Source organism: Lycorma delicatula, chromosome 13 (assembly GCF_047948215.1).
Source record: "Lycorma delicatula isolate Av1 chromosome 13, ASM4794821v1, whole genome shotgun sequence".
Lineage (NCBI taxonomy): Eukaryota > Metazoa > Arthropoda > Insecta > Hemiptera > Fulgoridae > Lycorma > Lycorma delicatula.
Genome location: NC_134467.1, coordinates 42,180,254 through 42,200,520, shown reverse-complemented (window position 1 = coordinate 42,200,520; position 20,267 = coordinate 42,180,254). Strand labels below are relative to the sequence as shown.

Below are 20,267 nucleotides of genomic sequence, written 5' to 3'. Positions count from 1 at the left end.
TTTGGTACATGAGTTTCCGTGTCTTATAAGGACATAAAACCACTTTAAAGAACCAGAAAAAATAAAAGTATATAAAAGCTTTTTTAAACTGCAGTACATGTAGCAGTTCATTCAGTTTGTGTAATCTAAGGAACATTAATATTAATTATTATTTTTGAATAAAGATTCTAACCTGGTAACTGTTAAGGACATGTGGTTCGGAAAGATGGAATCTTGTCAAGTAAAGGAGAAAGACAAAGTTAACAGATATGAAGATTGGAAACTACCGTGGGAAGAAATAGAAGGTTTGGGAGAGAAACATATGTAGACAACGATGACACAAGGGACTGGCCACCGAGCAAAACACCAGAGGATAATCCTCTAACCAAAAAACGTAATTTTAGTATTGAAAAATTTGAATGGATGTACATACGTTGTCCTATTTATTTCCAGAATGGATGGACTTATTTCAAAACTGCGATTTCTATATACTGGCATGTATTTTCTATGTACTTAAATTATGTATTTTGGCGATTTCATTCAGGAATAGGGACATTAAGTTTACTTTTGGTTTGCTCTTTTTCAATGAGTAACCGTTTTACTTGATAACTTCCAACCGGATTAACAAACTTTTATAAAATGACTTCTAAGTATGGGTCATATATGCCATTTAATTCTGGATACAATGGATTGAATAATTCCTTTATATAACTCAAATCTTTTAAGAGATATATACTCTTTTGGTTAGTATTATGCCTCATCAAACCTAAATTTAAAAAATGCAGCCACAATTTTTTTTTTTTTTTTTCATAAAACGTAAAACAAAGTTTTATTTATTTACTAGCAGACCTGGCAATGCTTCGCTATTGCTAGATTTGAGTGTATATATAGATTAATTGAACACTATAGAAAATTTGATAAAACGTTAAAAAAAATAAAAATTACTTAAATTTCACAAAATGTAAGTAACCTTTCATTTTATCCCTTTCTCCCATTTGCACTTTCTTCCTTCCCCATTCCATTTCCCTTTCCTTTTTCCCCTGTTTATATTCAAAATGCATGTAAGTAACATGCATTCTGAATATAAACCAAATCTGACTGTAAATACAATTTTTTGAAATATCTCGACCCCAGCGCCACCTAGCGGTTTCAAACTAATTCAGAAACCATCACGGGCGTGCGCACAACTCACCAAAGTTTCATCGCAATCGGATGAATGGTATAGGTACACATACGGAACAAACAAACAAGTTTTTTAAATACAGACTGTTTCTAAAATGGTGGGTTGGCTATAATAACAACTTGTCATAGAATTCTAAAATTACAATACGGAAATGGTTATCAAAAAAACTATTATAAGTTTTTGAGCAAAAAAAAAAAAACGAGGATATGCGGTAATCAACTTGTCTTCAGTCATCTGACTGGTTTGATGCAGCGCTCCAAAATTCCCTATCTAGTGCTAGTCGTCTCATTTCGGTATACCCCCTACATCCTACATCCCTAATAATTTGTTTTACATATTTCAAACGTACACAATCTTTTCCTTCTACCTGTCCCTCTAATATTAAAGCGACTATTCCAGGATGCCTTAATATGTGGCCTATAAGTCTGTCTCTTCTTTTAACTATATTTTTCCAAATGCTTCTTTCTTCATCTATTTGCCGCAACACCTCTTCATTTGTCACTTTCTCTACCCATCTGATTTTTAACATTCTCCTACAGCACCGCATTTCAAAAACTTCTAATCTTTTCTTTTTAGATACTCCGATCGCCCAAGTTTCAATTCCATATAAAGCGACGCTCCAAACATATACTTTCAAAAATCTTTTCCTGACATTTAAATTAATTTTTGACGTAAACAAATTATATTTCTGACTGAAGGTTCGTTTCGCCTGTGCTATTCGGCATTTTATATCGCTCCTGCTTCGTCCATCTTTAGTAATTCTATTTCCCAAATAAGAAAATTGTTCTACCTACATAATCTTTTCTCCTCCTATTTTCAATTCAGTGGTCCATCTCTGTTATTTCTACTACATTTCATTACTTTCGTTTTGTTATTGTTTATTTTCATGCGGTAGTTCTTGCGTAGGACTCCATCCATGCCGTTCATTGTTTCTTCTAAATCCTTTTTACTCTCAGCTAGAATTACTATATCATCAGCAAGTCGTAGCATCTTTATCTTTTCACCTTGTACTGTTATTCCGAATCTAAATTGTTCTTTAACATCGTAAAGTGCTAGTTCTATGTAAAGATTAAAAAGTAACGGGGATAGGGAACATACTTGTCAGACTCCCTTTCTTATTACGCCTTTTTTTTATGTTCTTCAATTATTACTGTTGCTGTTTGGTTCCTGTAAATGTTAGCAATCATTCTTCTATCTCTGTATTTGAACCCTAATTTTTTTCAAATGTTGAACCTTTTTTCCAGTCTACGTTATCGAATGCCTTTTCTATGTCTATAAATGCCAAGTACGTCGGTTTGTTTTTCTTTAATCTTCCTTCTATTATTAATCTGAGGACAAAAATTGCTAATGTACATATAGGACTAATTATATATCTCTTAATAACAATTGAGATAAATTGTGCTGGGGTTTGTTTTTTAATTTTTATACAAAGATGGATAAATTTTAAAAAAGATCACATGGTAAATGAGGGATTATTAAAGCAGTAGTTAAATGTTTAGTCATGATACGGTATATTTCAATGAAAATGATAGAAATTAAAGAAAATATAATTTTATGCGAAAACTCTTTTGAAAAAATGAAAATCTGTCCGAGTAATGGATAGAAATTGGTACTCGTGAATAATACACGTTTTTTTTTTACAATATTTGCACTACCGCAATGCAACGAAAAAAAAATTAAATATTAAAAAGTTTTGTTTAATACAAGTACAGCAAGCAACACTCGACTGATGAATAAAATTATTTGATTCAATAAACACCCCAAGAACTAACAATATAACATATACTTACAATATATTGTGAATATAACTTAACTATAAAAGCGAATTTAATATAATAAGTTGCTTCGCTTCTTTATAAGTTGGTATTATGAATGAAAAAATTGTTAACACACATGGATGATTAATTAAAAAAAAGTAATTCATTTATGAACGGGCTAAATATGTAATCTATATCATATATATGCGCGCGCGCGCACACACACACACACACACACACACAAAGAAAGTTGGGAGTTGAGCAAGGGAGGGATGGAGGGAATGAGAAAGCGGGTGGTGGTAAGGTGTGTGAGAGAGAAGGGACGGTGGAGGGGGTGAGAGGGGGAAGAGAGAGAGAGAGAGAGAGAGAGAGAGAGAGAGAGACATATACACAAATACGACAGAGTTTATTTTATTAAAAAATAAAAAATGATTAGACATAAAATTAAATAAATAAATAAATATGTTAAAAAGAAATTCATTTTTACAAAAGAAAAGAAATATAATTTGATTAAAATGAAAAAAAAATTATGTAAATTAAAACCTCATTTTTACTATTTTATTATATATATATATATATATATTCAAAAGAACTCATTTCATTAACTTATATTTTCTTTACCGTACTTTTTTATTATCCTTTCTTCCTAATTCTCTCCCTCTTTATCATATTTTTATTTATGCATTTTCTCCTTCTTTTAACTCCCACGCAATAATAATAAAGAATAAAGAGGACTCTTAACTCTTTTGTTAAAAAGAACCACATTCATCCTAGTATAACGTTGCATATCTTATATACGAGATCTTCATTAACTGAATAAAAAATTCTGTCTCTCAAACACCATGTTTCAATTTACCGTCTCATTTTTTTATTATTATTTTTTTAATACCATTATATCAAACCGTGCATAATGAATATAATACAATACATTAACAAATAGTAATTAAAGAAAGTGACATTAGATATTAAAAAAATCTAATCTTAAAATAAAAATAAATAAAAAATTTTATTTTTAATAATCTGATATATTTAGGTGTCTTTTAAATATGTTACTCATTCATGTAAAAACTATACAACCGATCGAGTTGAAATTTCGAATAAAAATAGTTTTTATACCTAGAAAGAACATACAACAAATTTTCATTAAGAAATTATTCAGTGTTTCAAAATGGTATCGGTTTTAATGGATGGCATTAACAACTAGACTATATTTCTAGCTGGTATTCAATTTTAATATGGCCAAACAAACCACTGGTATAAGAATCAAATACAAAGACCAACAAAAAGTTGGTTGCAGTTCCAACAAAAAAATAAATATTTTTTATATCTTTCGGTTATCGAGAAAAGTAGCTTTAAAAGTGCGACAGAGTACGATTTGCTGTGCCTTCCTTTAGTTTCTTTTTCCTGTTTAGCCTCCGATAATTACCGTACAGATAATACTTCAGAGAATGATATGTATGAGTGTAAATGAAGTGTAGTCTTGTACAGTCTCAGTTCAACCATTCCTGAGATGAGTGGTTAATTGAAACACCCAACCTCCAAAAAACACCGGTACCCACGATTTAGTATTCAAATCCGTGTAAAAATAACTGACTTTACTAGGACTTGAACGCTGGAACTCTCGACTTCCAAATCAGCTGATTTGGAAAGACGCGTTCACCACTAGACCAACCTGCTGGGTTTACCACTAGACGAACCCGGTGGGTTTCCTTTAGACTTACACTTCATTTTCAAGCCCCTCCAGTTTCCATTTAAGATGTTTTTTCGATGACAATAAATAAGTCATAACAACAGATGTTTCAAGTGGCTGTTTTCCATTTGGAGAATCCAGCTTCTCGTACGGGACATATGGCTTGCTTCAGAGTTTCCTGTGGGCACAATCTGTATATATATATATTCCCCAGAGATGAAATGTACATATTGTATACAAGTCCATTCTTTAGATTATGTTATTTACAAACTGTTCAATAAAAAAAAAGTTATAAACATGAAGTTAAAAGCAAATATGGTCACCTCCTCTGTTTCTTTTTTCTTTTTTTTTGTTTAGCCTCCGGAACCATTGTTGGGTATTACTTCTGAGGATGAAATATATGAATATAAATGAAGTATAATCTTGCACAGTTTCAGGTCGACCATTCCTGAGATGTGTGGTTAATCGAAACCCAACCACCAAAGAACAGCGGTATCAACGATCTAGTATTCAAATCCGTATAAAAGTAACTATCTTTACTAGGATTTGAACCTTAGAACTCTCGACTTCCATTTACTGCTGATTTACGATGACGAGTTAACTATTAAACCACTCCGGTGGTAAGTTCATTAACCCTGCTTACAACTACAGATGAATAAAAATTGAACCTAAATTATATTATCAGACTACTATAAATCAAGAAAAGCAAAACGCGGCGCTGGCGAAACATACTCAACAGATATGAAGAAAAATGACTAAACATTATTATTATTATAGTGGGTGGCGTATTGCTGCACACATAAGCTGACGGCTGGCTAATCGCGCTATTAACTATCCCGACAACTCTGATAATGTACTGCATACTATGTAAGTATACGGAGCTATACGAAATGTATTCATAAAGGAATGACTACCTAACTGTTCCACCCGTCCTATCTACTATCTCTCACACACAATATGGAATAGTTTTGCTTATAAGCAAAACTTTTTAATGTATTCTATAAATAGAATAAATATAATATCTGTTTTTATTTTGTATATGATGCTTACTATCGATGTATATCTTTACTGTTAAGTCAGCTAATTAGAATGATTCATTTATTACAACTCGTACTTAGAAAAAATGTTTTCATTTAAAAGGAAATGTTGACTTGACATTTAAGAATTTCGTCAGCACATGCAACATTAATAATTTTTAATCGCTGGATCATAATTTTGATCTAGAAATAACTTTAACATTTTCCAAGTGAAATAATTCAGGGTAATTTTATTTTAATTGTTAATTAATATTATAACAATTTCTTCGTCAAACAAGAATCACTTTTAATTAAATTGTAAATTGTACGAGATTGATTTACGAACAGATTTAATATTGCGTTTTGTAAACACCGAAACAAGGAATGTTTGTACACAGTGATTTTTTATTCCTGTTACTCAATTGTTAATGTCCGGTAATTTTTTTCTAAGAAAGGGAAATTTTGTTTTGCGACACGAAGTTGGTAGCGCTGCTCAACCGGTATAGATACGGCAGAGTAAGTTGATTCTCCTTGAGCTGTGTAAACTTTTGTGCCGTTTCCGATCGTGTTACGAACAAAATGTCTTTTATCATAGAACAACGAGTTTTCATTCTTGAACAATATTTTGCTACGAAATCATACGCGAGTGTAAAAGAATCATTTCAAATTAAATTTGTTGGTGTTCCTCCGCCAGAAAAAATGTCAATTTCTAGGCTAGCAAACCGATTTCGAGAGACAGGTAGTGTTTGCGACAGAAAACATAGCGGTCGACCGACTCGCTTGACAAATGAAGTTTTAGAGAATGTGAAAACAAGATTGTTCAATGACCCCGTACCATTATTTTCTTTGGGAGGTTTATAAAGGATCAAGTGTATATGCCACCGTTACCGGCTGACCTATCCAACTTGAGACACAGGATTGAAGCAGCTGTCGCATCAATTACTCCATACTTGCTGATTAAAGTATGGGTCCTATCGCCGTGTGACGAATGGTTCACACACTGAACACTTATAGGAAAAACTGTCTTAGTTGTTCTTTCATTTCACGTATATTTATCAATGTAAGTAAAAGTTTTTTTTCCTGTTCAGCCTCCGGGAATCACCGACAGATATTACTTCAGAGGAAGACATGTATGAGTGTAGTCTTGTACAGTTTCAGGTCGACCATTCCTAACCCACCGGGTTGGTCTAGTGGTGAACGCGTCTTCCTCCTGAATCAGCTGATTTGGAAGTCGAGAGTTCCAGCGTTCAAGTCGCAGTAAAGCTATTTTTACACGGATTTGAATACTAGATCGTTTGGTGGTTGGGTTTCAATTAACCACACATCTCAGGAATGATCGAACTGAGAATGTACAAGACTTACATTTCATTTACACTCATACATATCATCCTCTGAAGTATTATCTAAACGGTAGTTACCGGAGGCTAAACAGGAAAAAGAAAGAAAAGATCGACCATTCCTGAGATGTGTTGTTAATTTAAACCCAACCACCAAAGAACACCGGTATCCACGATCTAGTATTCAAATCCGTATAAAAGTAACTGCCTTTACAACGATTTGAACCTTAGAACTCTCGACTTCGAAATCAGTTGATTTGCGAAGACGCGTTCACCACTAACACCAACCCGAGGGGTTAATGTATGTAAAACTTAATTAAATATTACTTAATTTTAAAACCCCGATATTAATTTTGAAACACAGGGTACTTCGCATTATTTATAAAAGGTTATTCTAACGTAACAAGAAATAAAAACAAAACCGAAAGATAAAATTTTCACAATATTTTTTTTTATTTCCACTAAAATTATCATAATTGATTTGAGAGTTATTTCTACCTTTCATCGCAAAGTCTGATGATGTGTGAAGAGTGACAATGCTACTAGGAAAGGCAGAAAAATAACACTCATATCAACGAAACTAGCTAAAACACCGAAAGTATCATTTTCAAAAATCATTACAGCATTGCAACAACCTTTCCTTCTTAATTAAAACCGGAAATCTACCCTTCTTACCAACTTATTGCAACAGAGTTTTTGTATTTTTTTTTTTTTTAACTAAAGGATCTTAAAGCGTCGGAAATTGCAAAAACCCCGATGTCAAAAATTTCGGCCGATCGCTAACTTTCCTTTATAGTTACAGTGGGGGGAAAAAAACATTACTTAAAAGCTTTGAAGTGTTGAATTATTATACGATGATGTATTTTTGTAAATAATTGGGTAGCCGGCCTCTGTGGCGCGAGTGGTAGAGTCTCGGCCTTTCACCCAGAGGTCCCCGGGTTCGAATCCTGGTCAGGCATGGCATTTTTCACACAAGCTACAAATCATTGATGTCATCCTTTTAAGTAATGCTTAACTGTGGACTCGGAGGTTAAAAAAAAATATATATATATAATTGGGTAAATTAAATTAAATTAAGTTTATAAATAAAAAAATAACTTTTATTTCGTTGGTCTTTCTCTAGTACTTTGCGCGTGAAAATTAATTAAGAAAAGAAAAAGCTGGTTCGGTCGATTTAAAGAAAATATTTAAATGCGTTCCTCAGTGCTCTGAAAGATTTCAAGTATTATTTAATATTCCTTGATTATGCGTAAAAATTAATTCAATGGCACGACCCTAAATAAAACTTCTGTTGAAATAATAAATATTGATTATTTTTATGCATAGCGAACAGAGTAGGCTTTTCATTCAAGATTGTTGCTAATTTATTAAATAAAAATTATATATATATATATATACACACACACACACACACACACAGAGAGAGAGAGAGAGAGAGAGAGAGAGAGAGAAGTATAAATGTTTTGTTTTTTATTTTGCTGGTCTATTTTTCTGAAAATTTTTATAAACTCGTCTCATATACATTTTTGAAAGTTCGGGATGATTACAAATGAAATATACACATTCGATAGCTTATAAAAACTTAAACTGGTGAATTTCAATATAATAATTGATATTTTTTTTTGTCTTCAGTCATTTGACTGGTTTGATGCAGCTCTCCAAGATTCCCTATCTAGTGCTAGTCGTTTCATTTCGGTATACCCCCTACATCTTACATCCCTAACAATTTGTTTTACATATTCCAAACGTGGCCTGCCTACACAATTTTTTCCTTCTACCTGTCCTTCCAATATTAAAGAGACTATTCCAGGATGCCTTAGTATGTGGCCTATAAGTCTGTCTCTTCTTTTAACTATATTTTTCCAAATGCTTCTTTCTTCATCTATTTGCCGCAACACCTCTTCATTTGTCACTATCCACCCGTCGGATTTTTAACATTCTCCTATAGCATCGCATTTCAAAAGCTTCTAATCTTTTCTTCTCAGATACTCCGATCGTCCAAGTTTCACTTATATAAAGCTACGCTCCAAACATATTCTTTCAAAAATCTTTTCCTGACATTTAAATTAATTTTTGATGTAAACAAATTATATTTCTGACTGAAAGCTCGTTTCACCTGTGCTATTAGGCATTTTATATAGCTCCTGCTTCATCCATTTTTAGTAATTCTACTTTCTAAAAAACAAAATTGTTCTACCTACATAATCTTTTCTCCTCCTATTTTAACATACAGTAGTTCATCTTTGTTATTTATACTACATTTCATTAATTTCGTTTTGTTCTTGTTTATTATCATGCGGTAGTTCTTGCGTAGGATTTCATTCATGCCGTTCATTGTTTCTTCTAAATCCTTTTTACTCTCGGCTAGAATTACTATATCATCAGCAAATCGTATCATCTTTATCTTTTCACCTTGTACTGTTATTCGGGATCTAAATTGTTCTTTAACATCATTAACTGCTAGTTCCATGTAAAGATTAAAAAGTAACGGAGATAGAGAACATCCTTGTCGGACTCCCTTTCTTATTATGGCTTCTTTCTTATGTTCTTCAATTGCTACTGTTGCTGTTTGGTTCCTGTACATGTTAGCAATTGTTCTTCTATCTCTGTATTTGAAACCTAATTTTTTTTTTTTTAAATGCTGAACATTTTATTTCAGTCTACGATATCGAATGCCTTTTCTAGGTCTATAAATGCCAAGTATGTCGGTTTGTTTTTCTTTAATCTTCCTTCTACTATTAATCTGAGGCCTAAAATTACTTCCCTTGTCCCTATACTTTTCCTGAAACCAAATTGGTCTTCTCCTAACACTTGTTCCACTCTCCTCTCAATTCTTCTGTACAGAATTCTAGTTGAGATTTTTTATGCACGACTAGTTAAACTAATTGTTCTGTATTCTTCATATTTATTTATTCCTGCTTTCTTTAGTAGTAAATGATATACTATGTAATAAAGTTAAAGGTATATTATTTTATTATTATTATTTTAATGTAAATGTAAATTAAAATTTAATATGTATATAATTTATGTAGTAAATGATATACCCAAAAAAATTAAAATGAAATTGTAAACCGTACGGTAAGAGTCTCGCAGATATTATTTCTTCCGCTCAAAAAACAAAAATTTCTGTAATACAAATAAAACTGTTTTTAACAAAAGTATACTGATATCAAAAAAGGTAAGACAGTACATTTCTATTATCAAGATCTGTTATTAATTTAGAATTTTCTTTTAAAAAAATACACGTTAAATATATGTAATAGGCAATAAATAGATAATAGACAAAGAGCCCAGCAGAGAAGCACCGTGAAGGGCAGCCACCGAAGAAGTAGATGAAGAACTTCTCCTTATTCATTCCTTAAAATATCTTAATACTTACAATTAATTAAATTAAATCAGCAATTGCGACTCCCTCCGGAGAAGGGAGCGCATTGCTCCCTACAAACAATTAGTGTCCCGTTGTGGCGTATTCCTGCTAGCCTATGAAGCGTTAGCACTGAAAGGACTTCAGTGGACGGTCTGAAGGGGAATTACGTCGGGAGCACGGCTTTTAAAAGCCTAGTCTCCCGCGATCGGACCCAGAAATGGGTTTCAGAACGCCGGTCAAAACGGATATGGAACGCTATTCACAAATCCGTCCGTAAAATATAATCAAACTTTAAACTTAGACTCGACATTAAAATAAACACTCGAAACACGCCCGATTAACAGAATCATACAGCAACAAGGGACACTGTCCAGGCTCTGCGATTCAAAGGGAGAAATTTGTGAAACTCCCGCCACTTTTGCGTTCCGTTCCGTTCCGTTCCGATAATAGACAATAGATAATAAACAATGTTTAAGCGTTCCATATAATAAGAAAAAAACTTACCGGCCCGATTTAATTTATATAACGACGAATAATCATAAGAATTTTATTATTTCTGTAAATGTATAAATGAAATCGGGCCGGTAAGAGTTTTTTAACAATTTTTTATTTTTTCTGTCGCTTTCATCTTTAGAGGTTACCTTTTAAACCCTTATAACAGAACACAGACATCAGTTTGGTCTCTGTCAGGATACCACAAATACAAATGGCTCGGCAGACATATCCATCTTTACACAATCTTCGTGAGGCCTCTTCCAATCACGACCAGCTAACGTAACTTACAACCCTCAACTATCAAATTAATCGATTCGCGGAAGCGCGATCCCCGCGTCTTAACTCTAACATCGAAGGCTTCACACAAAAACTCTCCCTATATCTAACATCAATTAGATTATGCACTCAGATCATTACTTGATTGAATTTTTTATTTAAACACCAAAAATACTATTATACTCATACCAAAAAAGCAAGCGTTGACGCATCAATTTACTCGAAAGTTTTCATGATTTAATTAAAAATTATGAAACATTCACAAACTGATGCCAGGAAATTCAAAATATAAAAATAAAAATACAGTCAAATTGTTTTTCCATCTAGCTGCTACATAAAAAAATAGACGTGGAACTGTACAAGACCCTCATATAAATTACATTTATAAGTAAAAAGAAAAAAAACTGTATTCTAAAAATTTGTACCACTATATACTTTTCCTTACTCTAACGGGGGGAGGGGAATTAAAATCGCTTCAAAACTTTTTCTTCTCTTGAGGTAGAAGGAAACACACATAATTAAAAAAAAAAATATGCAAAGAAAATGAAGTCGTCATCTTTGTATTACGCTTCTCAAATCCTAATTTGTCATAGTTTTACCTCTTTGTACGTTTACTACTCATATACAAACACTACTGGTTGTTATTACTTGTTACTCCTAACCGTACAAATCCTCCACTGTTATATTTCTCTACCCAACCACAAAGTGATAAAACAGAAAATAAATATCGAAAAATTTAATTAAAAAATTCTTCTAATAAAATTAACACTTTTACTATTAAAATTGGGTATGGTTTTTTTTTTTACATTTCTCGACGTTTTATGACCATGATACCCCCGCAAAAAAATAAACAAACAAACAAAAACCTGGTGGGTAATGTTCGTATGTATATAAACTGATTTCGACAAAATTTTGTACAGAGACTAGTATATGTTTGGGGGATTCGTTGGTAAAATTGTTGTGTCAATAATTCCAAAGAGGTGGTACAGATAGTTTTTTTAGGGAGGCAATTTTCTCAAAATTTTACAAATATAACCACACCATACAAGATCTGTTCAAAAATAAATAAAAGATAAAAAACAAAAATATATTTGATTACATATAAAAAAATATTTTTTTAAAAAGTTATTATTTAACTAATTACAATACATTAATAAAAAAAGGAAACAAATTAGAAAAATCCTCTAAAAAGTAAAAAATAAGAATTAAATTAAATTGAGAATTTTAAACAAAAAAATATAATATATTAGCCAATATAAAAATTGCACTGAAAAGTAAAAAATAAATTATATAAATATCTAATAAATAAATGTAATAATTATTAGATTTTAAAATTAAAAGCAAATATTTAGTTAAATAAAAGAGTGGCTCGGTTTTTATAATTTCTTTAAAACAACACAACATTTATTTTTACAACAATTAATCTTCATTTTCATTTTCATTTTCAATAACAATGCGAGGAGGCGGAAAGGTCTGCTGGAACCTCACCAGTTGAGACTAGCTACAAGTAACACTCTCGGAAAATGCATCCACTCGCTTTCTTTGTACGTGTTCTCAGACAGTTGAAGTTCATCTTCGAATTCTGCTTGTATCTAAACCAAACTGAACGCACTCTTTTCGCTAAAAGTTTCATTTTAATTAATTATGAATTTTTATTTAACGAATTCATAATAACGATTACGATTATAATAATGACAATAATGAATAATTTTTGCGATTACAGTCAAAATGTAATAACTTTGTGCAAGATTTTAAAATTTAATTTTATTAACCCTTAAAGGTCATCTCGGTTCAAATTTGAACCGTCAAAGAATTAAAAAATATATTTTAAAATACAGCAAATGTCTATAAATACTTATTCGAAAAGATTGTTATAAAAACTGCGCCACGCTTTTACTTAACTAAATATTTTCATTACTTTTAATTTTAAAATTTAATAATTATTACATTTATTTATTAGATATTTATATAATTTATTTTTTACTTTTCAGAGCATTTTTATATTTGTTAACATATTATATTTTTTTGTTTAAAATTCTCAATTTGATTTAGTTCGAATTTTTTACTTTTTAGAGGGTTTTTCTAATTTGTTTCCTTCTTTTTTTGTAATGTAATTAGTTAAATAATAACTTTTTTTTTAAATAATATTTTATATGTAATTAAATATATATTTGTATTTTTTTTTGTTTTTTACTTTTTAGTTTTAATGAACAATAAACATTTTAAATCCAAAAAAAATATACTTTATAATATTTATATCTGAATATTATTGTTTGTTCAAGTTTGTTTATTAAGACCAAAAATTAAAAATATTTATTTTTACACATCGAAGTTACATACGTGTATTAAATTTTCAATAATTTTCATACGATAGTACATGAGAAATGAACATTTCAACTAAATGCATGAATTTAGCGTAGGGGTAGCGCGTGGGGGCGTGAAGGTGGATCATATCAAATTCCGACACCGTAGTTCAGTATTGTCATTGAAGTTACATACGTGTACCAAATTTCATTGATTTTCATATGATAAATCAAAAGATACAGCAGTTGAAAGATTTGATTATAACTAAAGCGAGTTAAATAAAAGCTTTTAATAACCGAACTTTTGTAATTACGCGCCAACGAAGATATTTAGTGACGTGGGGTTGGCAGCATTGCGTTCCTCTGTAACCACATGTTCTTGGATTGTTGATATCTCGTTTAGTTTTTGTGTTATTGTTTGAGGAAAAAATGTTTAAGCGTTAATAGCGAATTTTTTAATAATTGAACGTATGTCTCAAAGAAAATTTGACGATGAAAGTTGATTTCTCACATAGAAAATTGAAATCTTGCAATACACGAGGGCTGTTCAGAAAGTAAATACGTTAAAAAAAAAATGTATTAAATACATTTCAAAGAAACCATCTTAAACTAATTTTCTACATAGTCGCCATTTAAATTGGGGCAATTATCATAACGATGCACAAGCTTTTTAATTCCTTCTCTGTAGAAATCTGCCACCTTAGATTTTTGGCACAAAACTTGTGATAATCAATCAAGGTTCCCCGATAAAATTTCATGCAGTAAACTTCGTGAAATGAAGCGAGAGTTTCGAAATCGTAATACGACGACTTTCAAGAATTTTATCGTCCACTTTCATCGTCAGTTTTGACGCCAAGATGGCGGATCTCTCTTTTTCCTGTTTAGCCTCCGGTAACTACCGTTTAGATAATACTTCAGAGGATGAATGAGGATGATATGTATGGGTGTGAATGAAGTGTAGTCTTGTACATTCTCAGTTCAACCATTCCTGAGATGAAGAAATTGTCCTTCTACGTAACATTTATTTTAACCTAAATTTTGGCTTAAGTTTTATTTTAATATTAAATAATTATTGGTATTATATTTCTTAATGAAATATATTATCACTTCCTATGTATGTAAAACTATGGCTCAAAAAACACAGGACGATACCAGAAGGAGATAAACAAAACCAACCATTTGGAGATTCTCTCTCTCTCATCGGAACTACCGTAAGGTATTACTTCGGAAGATGATAATGAGTGTAAATGAAGTGTAGTCTTGTACATTCTCAGTTCGACCATTTCTGAGATGAGTGGTTAATTGAAACCCAACCACCAAAGAACACCGGTATCCACGATCTAGTATTCAAATCCGTATAAAAATAACTAGCTTTACTAGGACTTGAACGCTAGAACTCTCGGCTTCCAAATCAGCTGATTTGGGAAGACGCGTTCACCACTAGACCAACCCGGTGGGTTAAGATGGCGGATCTATCCCCACCCATCGCTACGCTAGGCACAAGCGTTCAGTTACTTTCTGGACCGCCCTCATATGTGTACAGTGGATTGCATAAGAATTGAATAATATATGGAAATTGTACGGGTTACCATAGTGCTTTTGTGATTTTCGGATAAAATAATTTTGATAACTCTCTCTCTCTCCCTTCTTTTGTTTGGTCGAAAAGAGTTCTTGACGGATTGTTGTCGGTCTTTGTGCCCAATAAAATGTAGAGTAATTAAATCTTATATGATAAAGTCTTATCATCATTCAGGGACGAACCTACAGTATCTTATCGGGCAAAATATATTGTTACAATTGATAAGTTGTATTCTCACCTTATAAATGGTTAAAAACAAGGATTATGATCTGCTGGAATTTACTGCCTTAAAATTGGTCAGTCTCTATAACAGTTCTGATTACCATTTTAAGTATTACCTTTTTTCCAGTTTAACTTCCGCGACTTACCGTTCAGGTATCACTTCAGAGGATGATATGTATGTATGAATGTAAATGAAGTGTACTCTTGTACATTCTCAGTTCGACCATACCTGAGATGTGTGGTTAATTAAAACCCAACCACCAAAGAAAACCGGTATCCAAGATCTAATATTCAAATCCGTATAAAGGTAACTGCTTTTACTAGGACTTGAACAGTGGAACTCTCGACTTTAAAATCAGCTGATTTGGAAAGACGCGTTCACCACTATACCAACCCGATGGGTTTAGTTAATGTATTACTTAAAATACAAAAAATTAACTTGGCCATAAGAGCTCTTATAAATTACAAAAACACATCCAAGTAACAATTAAGTAAATTTTTATCCAATAAATTAAAGGAATACATTGATATTGAGAATATAATTTTAAAAATAGTTACGATATAATAAATATAATTAATAATATAAATATAAATAATACAACCAAATTTATAGCACTTGATATAAAAGATATTTATACAAACAGTTAAGGAAAATTTTGGGGTACATAAATTAAAATCTAATAATGTGTTAAACAAAGATGGTACACCGATATATAATACGAAAGGTAAAGTCGATAGATGGGTGGAATATATTGAAGAGTTATACGGAGGAAATGAATTAGAAAATGGTGTTATACAGGAAGAAGAAGAAGTTGAGGAGGATGAAATGGGAGAAACAATACTGAGATCTGAATTTAAGAGAGCATTAAAAGATTTAAATGGCAGAAAGGCTCCTGGAATAGACGGAATAACTGTAGAATTACTGCGCAGTGCAGGTGAGGAAGCGATTGATAGATTATACAACCTGGTGTGTAATATTTATGAAAAAGGGGAATTTCCGTCAGACTTCAAAAAAAGTGTTATAGTCATGATACCAAAGAAAGCAGGGGCAGATAAATGTGAAGAATACAAAACAATTAGTTTAACTAGTCACGCATCAAGAATCTTAACTAAAATTCTATACAGAAGAATTGAGAGGAGAGTGGAGGAAGTGTTAGGAGAAGACCAATTTGGTTTCAGGAAAAGTATAGGGACAAGGGAAGCAATTTTAGGCCTCAGATTAATAGTAGAAGGAAGATTAAAGAAAAACAAACCGATATACTTGGCGTTTATAGACCTAGAAAAGGCATTCGATAACGTAGACTGGAATAAAATGTTCAGCATTTTAAAAAAATTAGGGTTCAAATACAGAGATAGAAGAACAATTGCTAACATGTACAGGAACCAAACAGCAACAGTAACAATTGAAGAACATAAGAAAGAAGCCGTAATAAGAAAGGGAGTCCGACAAGGATGTTCCCTATCTCCGTTACTTTTTAATCTTTACATGGAACTAGCAGTTAATGATGTTAAAGAACAATTTAGATTCGGAGTAACAGTACAAGGTGAAAAGATAAAGATGCTACGATTTGCTGATGATATAGTAATTCTAGCCGAGAGTAAAAAGGATTTAGAAAAAACAATGAACGGCATAGATGAAGTCCTACGCAAGAACTATCGCATGAAAATAAACAAGAACAAAACAAAAGTAATGAAATGTAGTAGAAATAACAAAGATGGACCACTGAATGTGAAAATAGGAGGAGAAAAGATTATGGAGGTAGAAGAATTTTGTTATTTGGGAAGTAGAATTACTAAAGATGGACGAAGCAGGAGCGATATAAAATGCCGAATAGCACAAGCTAAACGAGCCTTCAGTAAGAAATATAATTTCTTTACATCAAAAATTAATTTAAATATCAGGTAAAGATTTTTGAAAGTATATGTTTGAAGCGTCGCTTTATATGGAAGTGAAACTTGGACGATCGGAGTATCTGAGAAGAAAAGATTAGAAGCTTTTGAAATGTGGTGGTGCTATAGGAGAATGTTAAAAATCAGATGGGTGGATAAAGTGACAAATGAAGAGGTATTGCGGCAAATAGATAAAGAAAGAAGCATTTGGAAAAATATAGTTAAAAGAAGAGACAGACTTATAGGCCACATACATACTAAGGCATCCTGGAATAGTCGCTTTAATATTGGAAGGACAGGTAGAAGGAAAAAATTGTGTAGGCAGGCCACGTTTGGAATATGTAAAACAAATTGTTAGGGATGTAGGATGTTGAGGGTATACTGAAATGAAACGACTAGCACTAGATAGGGAATCTTGGAGAGCTGCATCAAACCAGTCAAATGACTGAAGACAAAAAAAAAAAAATACAAACATTGACACTAATAAAACTATAAACATAATATTCTGACTGAATTAAAAATAGATAGATAATAAACAAACGAGATAAAAAATTTATTAAAACTACGTGTTAAATATAATTATTTAATATTTAATAATAAATATTACCACAAGAAAAAGGTCAAAGTACGAGATCTTTATTTTCTGCTATTACGGCCAACATGTTTCAGAATGAATTGTAAAACACCGTGCTACTCGATATAATTAATAAACATCGAATTATACGATATAAAAGATACGTAGATGATATTCTAATAATATATATATAATAATGAAGAGGACAAAATAATTTAAGGAATGAATTCTTTAAACGATGATATTAAATTTACTTTAAACAGAGAAAATAATAATAGCATTGATTATTTGGATATAGAATTTAATAACAATAATAAAATTGATACAGATATATATAGAAATCCAACCAAACAAGACACAATAATACATTTCAACTATTTTCATCCGCGTAATCAGAAAATAGCAACTTTTTATTCATCGATTTACAGAGCAATAAAATATTTAAAACTAAGGAATGAAATAAATAACATTAAGATATCGCATTAAATAATCGATGTGATGCAAACTTAATAAATCATATATCAAAATAAAATATAAAAATATATAAACGACAAAATAAAAGTAACAAATAATAATAATAGGATAGAATAATACACATACACTAAAATAGAATATAATATTAATTACAATAAATTATTCAAACATTTAAATTAAAAACAGCGTATACAATAAATAATAAAATACATAAATAATCCGGACCCTTCAAAAGCAATAAAATATAATCCAAAAAAAACAAGTATATAGTCTTAATGTGAAAATTGTAATTTGAAATATACTGGTACGACAATCTCGTTCATTCTCATTTATAATTAAAGAACACATCAGTTGCATAAATACAAATAATAAAGCACGATCTAACTTAGTTTAACACATTATAGAGAAAAAACATAATTACAACCCAAACGAATTTATTGAAATACACTAATAATTACCATAAAACGAGTATTAGTGAATTTCACATATATCTGAAAAATAATCTATAGATATAAAAATCAATGTTTGTTTGTCTGTCTGTTCCAACTTAACTCGAGATCTACCTGTCTAGATTTGTCTAAAATTTTGCACACCTACACTTTGAAGCCCTGCGGTGAACGTAGGCTAATTTTTTTGGTCCTCCGACATAACGAAATTTAAAACATTTTATTTCTTCCTTAAAGCTTATTTAATTTTCAAAACGACTTTGATTTTCAAGAAAAATTTAATTTTTAGCTTACATTTTTTTGAATCTATTAATTTTGAAAAGGGCTGAGGTTTTAACGTACAGTTATTCCTAAGTTTCAGTCGATTTAGCGCTCATGCATATGTAATTTTTACGATTCATTCATTTACAATTTTTTACAGCCGTTTAAAAACATAAATAAATATCCGCTTTTGTTTATCGTGTGCGTGTGTTACTAATTTAAAGCGTGTAAAGTATATAACTGCAATTTTTTAAATTCTGTGATCTTTTTCAAAACATCATACCGTGCCTAAAAGACATTCTTCGATCGGGAGAAATACAAAAAAAAGCAGGTATGATGAAAACTGTTCGTGCGGCAGAGACTGAAGAAGAAAGACAGTCAAGATTGGAAAGCGACCGAATACACACAGCCCGATCCCGTTCGACTGAAACAACTGAGTAACGGGAAATGCGATATGCCACCGTTACTGTATGTGTGACTGACTGCACCTGCCTCCGGTTACTCGACTAATAAATATAAAATGAAAAGATTGACTACCACGGGAAACGCAAGTAACCATATAGCGCGAGCGAAGCTGCGACTGGGAGCTACTAAACTAATAAATGAACAAATCCGATTCGATAATGATATTCTATACAAGCAAATTATACAATTTTAATAATTATTAGTTAATACTTTATAACAGTTGTGATTATATTACTGACGACGTTTTCTTTTAACGAATGACTTTGGTTTTGGTTTGCTTTGCATTTCTTCCGTCATCGCCCCATTCGGTCGATGTAAAGCATAAGACCGAATGTCGTGCCACAAATGGCTACTAAGCCACGAAACAGTTTAGAGACCGGTATCCTAATTAGCTCCTAGAGCTAACCTAAAAGAGTGAGCGAAATAACCGTGGTACCATACACCATTCGCTTGTCATATATCACTAAAATGGGCAGGCGCACCCGTCAACTAATAAAACATATATGACTATCAATAATTAATTTATCTCGTCAAAGATAGCAATTCGCTGCCTCGCCTAGGCCGCTGAATGCCAGCAAGTACCTGTTCACCATTAAAGCGCTTAGATCTGGCTGGTAGCCAGCCATACCTCTTGGTTAGCTTCCTACAGCAGCGCGGTAGGAGTTTTTTCCCTTGGGTAAACTACTGATGTCGGTTGAACAACGCAACCGCATCAAGGAACTCCCATACGGTCCGACAATGCAGCTCTCACCACACTGACTCGCGATTGAATGGCCAATTTTCCCTTTGACCACTAAGTTCCAGGGTGGCCTGATTTCTGCCCCCCCCCCCCAACCAAGAACTGGGTAGTTGTCGAACATCAGGTGTTCATTCGATTGGACCTCCCCGCTGACGCACAGCTCATCAGTTGGAACCTAAACAAATATTGGTTTAAATTTACATGGTTGGAGAGC

The 20,267-nt window shown here is 32.0% G+C and overlaps 1 protein-coding gene across 4 annotated transcripts in view; it reads right to left on the bottom strand.

Annotated features, from left to right (window-relative positions):
- The window catches only part of LOC142333613 (adenylate cyclase type 1-like), a 338,843-nt gene that overhangs the window by 123,892 nt on the left and 194,684 nt on the right, over window positions 1–20,267 (bottom strand). The window lies entirely within an intron of this gene.